This window comes from Lycium barbarum, chromosome 11, assembly GCF_019175385.1.
Source record: "Lycium barbarum isolate Lr01 chromosome 11, ASM1917538v2, whole genome shotgun sequence".
NCBI lineage: Eukaryota > Viridiplantae > Streptophyta > Magnoliopsida > Solanales > Solanaceae > Lycium > Lycium barbarum.
This window is the reverse complement of record NC_083347.1, coordinates 60,239,286-60,244,302: the sequence shown is the minus strand read 5'-3', so window position 1 is coordinate 60,244,302 and position 5,017 is coordinate 60,239,286.

The window sequence follows — 5,017 nt, the reverse complement described above, 5'->3', positions numbered from 1 at the left end:
TGGATGCAATGCAATGTTGTGTACACATGTACTCCGGACGGAAATATCAACGTCTCGGTAGCACAACCCAGTGTGACTCGCGAAGTCTAAGTGCCACCCGTCCCGGATCTTTTCCCAACAGATGGACGGGACTCCGAATCTTTGCCCATGGGGGGTTCTCACTGGCACCACTCAGGGGGACCCGCGGAGTCCATGCATTATCAACGATTCCGGAACTAACATCGGATATCGGCGATGCAATCAATGATTTCGGATTTAATCATCCGACATCGGCCATCTCACGTCACTCAAGTAAAAGAGTTTTATCAAGTCTCAATTTCACTCCATCAATGATTTCGGAACTAATATCAGACATCGGTCATCTCACGTCACTCAAGTAAAAGAGTTTTATCAAGTATCCATCGTATCACAACAGTGTCATGAAAATGAGAGTGCGTGCAATGCATGAGTCAACATCAATAATCTTGCTCAATATCTTAAGTACCAACAGTGGGTACGCCAACAATATATCCAAATCACAAGTACTAACAGTAGGTACACCAACAATATAACTGAATCACAAGTACCAATAGTGGGTACGCCAACAATACATCCGAGTACAACACCATACACCTCAAATCAAATCATAATGCAATGCAATGCAATAGTGTATGGATGCAATGCAATGTTGTGTACACATGTACTCCGGACGGAAATATCAACGTCTCGGTAGCACAACCCAGTGTGACTCGCGAAGTCTAAGTGCCACCCATCCAGGATCTTTTCCCAACAGATGGACGGGACTCCGGATCTTTGCCCATGGGGGGTTCTCACTGGCACCACTCTGGGGGGACCCGCAGAGTCCATGCATTATCAACGATTCAGGAACTAACATCGAATATCGGCCATGCAATCAATGATTTCGGAATTAATCATCCGACATCGGCCATCTCACGTCACTCAAATAAGAGTTTTATCAAGTATCAATTTCACTCCATCAATGATTCTGGAACTAATATCAGACATCGGCCATCTCACGTCACTCAAGTAAAAGAGTTTTATCAAGTATCAATCGTATCACAACAGTGTGTCATGAAAATGAGAGTGCGTGCAATGCATGAGTCAACGCCAATAATCATGCTAAATATCTTAAGTACCAACAGTGGGTACGCCAACAATATATCCAAATTACAAGTACCAATAGTAGGTACACCAACAATATAACCGAATCACAAGTACCAACAGTGGGTACGCCAACAATACATCCGAGTAAAATACCAACAGTAAGTATGCCAACTATGTCATAATCAAGATGATAAACAGCATCCAATATCTATCAACGACTCATGGCATCAAGGCAACACAACAGACCAATCAATTCACAACATAACGGGATGGCTAGTCCTAAACGCACAATAGGTTCATCAAATCGATATACATTTTTACCACTTCCCTAAATAAGCCTATTAGGTTAGAACAAGTAATCTCACCCTACACTCAAAATCATTCGTCAAAACTCAATCTAGAACTAAGCCACAATCATTGGTGCATTTTACCCTTCCATTTATCAACTAGGTTCGCTATTAATGGTATAACATAATGAACCACATATTACGGAATTTCCCGTCGTGAGACATAGATAAATTATGTACCATCCACTACTCCCAATTCACATAAAATTCACCAATATTCAAGAAACCACACCAAACATTCTAAGGAGTCTACAGGTCACAAGCCCGAACACACAATTCACACAACAATACCTTTCAAGGATTCCATCCCAAATCTCCAATTCATACAAATTCATTCTCCCTTCCTTTTAATACACGAATATATAAAACTAACTGGAGTTTATCGAAAGGGAAGCCATAACCTACCTCATGGACGAGCGGGTGCCACGAACATCCGTTGATTCTTCAACTCGATTACCATGTTGTAATCTACACGAAAGGGCTTGTAGACACCTATGAGGCCCAAGAATAGCAGTTACAATTAGGATTCTTATAAAAGGCTAAGAATTGATAAGGTAGATATAGGAATTGGTTCTACCTTTAGATTTATTTTCGCAATGCTATATGTTCAATTAATCTCCATTCATAGCTCATGACATTATTCTAAGTCACTTAGCAAGGTCAAGTTACCGTTTTTATCTATCCTCTAGGAATCCATTTCTAAGATTTATAGTAGAGACCCATTTGTGCTTCAATGGGGAAAATGAGGAATTGGGTTAGTAGCCATTTTGGTGATGATAAAAAAAAAGGGGGGGAAGTAACCCAAAGAGTTTATATTAAGAACAACAAAGAAATCATCTTTTGGAATCTCGAGAGATTGAGATACCCATTTGTGTTTTTCTAGATAAGAGGCTATTAATAAGAATCACCAAAAAGGAAGAATTGAATGAGAGGAGTTAAAGGGATTCTCTTTCCAAACAAAATAAAGATTTATGGTTCCATAAAGCACCAGGGCGATTGGACTCTCTAGGGTTATGAAAAATTAGGTCAATTCTCGAAATGTCACTTAAATAGGGGGAATCACTCCTCATAACCACTGGGGCAGTCGAGTCACCGCTCCAGCGGTACCGCTTCTGCGCCCAAGATACCGCTGGGGCGGTCCCTGAGGAATTTCGCTATACTGCTTTTGCGGTCGCCCAACCGCTGCTGCGCCACTGCTGGGGCGGCCTAGAAGGCACTGCAGCGGCACAACTAGGCCCCAGGTGGCTCGGATCAAATTCTTAACGCGCAACTCATACGATTTCTCGATCAAGTTAACGGTTTTCCAAAATGCAAGTGGGTTCCAGTATGTCTCCAGGAGTCAGTGTCACGAATATTTTGGAATTCACAGTAACGATGAAACAGGTCGTTACACTAGATACTAATTAAACAACCATTCATCCCCGAACGACAAAAGACGAACAAGGGCAGATGGGGTAGTATAATCCGTAGTCAGGATTATAGTTCGTATCTCGAACCCAACGGAAAGGAATAGAATGAATAACGTAGTCGAAGGCTTTTTGTATGTCTTCAGAATAATCTAGCGAGTAGAATTCCAGTTGCAGTAAGCTAATAACTAGGGTTCCATTACCTGGCCATGAGGCTCGGAGTACCTTGAAATGCACTGAGATTTTTCTTAAAGGTAAAAACTTGGCGTGGCCGCTACAGCGGTAAGGAAAAACGTTGCGGCGATAATTCAGAAAGTAAAGAGAGCCCTTCAGTGGTCTACCATACCACTTCAGCGGTGTCGCAGAGGCTGCATGGTTGCCGCTATAGCGGTATCACTGAGTCCCGAATATTAAAAGGCATCAGCCTTATTTGTTTCAATCCCCTTCAACTTCCAAATGAAAAATTCTCTCCACATTCCTCAAAAATTTGGCCTCCCCTCCTTAAACTACTCAACCACAAACTTACTCTATGTCTCCACTTCTATCCCAACACTCCTCACACTTTCCCCAATTTCTAAGGACAAGTAGCAGAGGAAGAACCTAGAAGAGCGACTCACCTTTTCGTCCACTCAGTTGATTCTCCACAACAAAGGTAAGAAATCATAATTCCCCACTTGTAGTTAAATAATAGACTAGGATTTTATGAAATAATGCACGCATGATTTGAGATTTTTTACCCAAAGTTGGAATTTTTGGGTATTGGTGGATGAACTAATAGGATGCAATTTAAGAGCATATTGAAACCCTTTAATCATTAGAATAGACTTCCCATCGAATGTAAGATAGTTATAGCGTCGATTTGGGCCACAAAACATGAACATAGTAAAGAAAATTTATTGAAGGAATTATTCGGATTCCCTCGAAATCTGAGTTGGTTTGTATTTACAATAGCTCTTCAATAGATTTGGACTTCATGCACACTAGTTTCTGGTTCGATTTGTGTTGAAAAACAATGTTTGAGTTGGATTTTGGTGGTGTGAAACTGCCATCTTTCAGTGGGTTTTCTGGGAATGATGATACCGCTTCAGCGGTTGGCTTACCACTGCAGCAGTACCGTTGTAACGTTCGTCCTACTGCTTTAGCAGTTAGGAGAGATTTTGCATATGATCGTTGTAGTGGTCTGCCGATCGTAACGGCAGCATTGTTGTGGCGGTATGCAGACCGCTACAACGACGCCTGCGGTTTCTTCAACTAGTAGATTCTGCGACGGTGAGGGATTTCGTTCGGTTCTTCAAGCTGTTCTCTTCAATATTGATACAAAATCGTTAAGATATGAATCGAACAATTTCCTAATTCCTTTGCAGGTAAGATGTCACATAACCAAGAAGAAAATCCACAAGTTCAAGGCGGGGAGGAGGTTCCCGCGTACGAGAAACTTCCAACCCCCAAGAGTAAATAGTTATACTTGCAGCAGCTGCCCATGTCCTTATTATTAGAGCGAGGCTTCGACATGACCAATGTGGACAAGCGGGCTTCGAATTTTCTTGCTCGATTAGAGCGAATCAAGTGCAACCGTTTGGTTGAGGATCCCGAGTTTTGCAACGAAACCTGGGTGAGGGAATTTTACGTTGTGCTGCCTACGGTGGACTGGGATTCTCCCAACCCAGGGATTGTTATCCGGGGTACCAGGGTGAAAGTGGGGCCAAAAGCCATCAATAGGGTGTAAAAACTTAACAACCATCCTGAGTTTCCCTTTGCAGCTAAGGCAGCGGAGTAGGATTCGAGGCGGTTGGCTTCAGTACTGGTTCATGAGAGTGAGATGAGGTATTCCATTAGGGTTGATGGTAAGGTTGCTATCTCTAGTGATTGCTTCACTACGGAGGCTAAAAGGTGGCTGAATATTGTTTCCCATAGAGTTCGGCCGTTGAAGAATGTCCGGGATGTGACCTTTCCTCGTCCTTTGGTTGTTCCTTGTGTCCTTGCAGACATTCCGGTTAATGTCAGTGCTCAGGTAGTTGCTGAGTTAATGGACGGGGGTGCAAGCTTGATGTTTCCGTCCTTGATCACCTCGCTTTGCAAGAGGTTTAAGGTGCCAAGAGAAAATGCGACGGACGAGTAGGTTCCCAGTGATAATTTATTTCATCCACTTCTGGTGAAGGG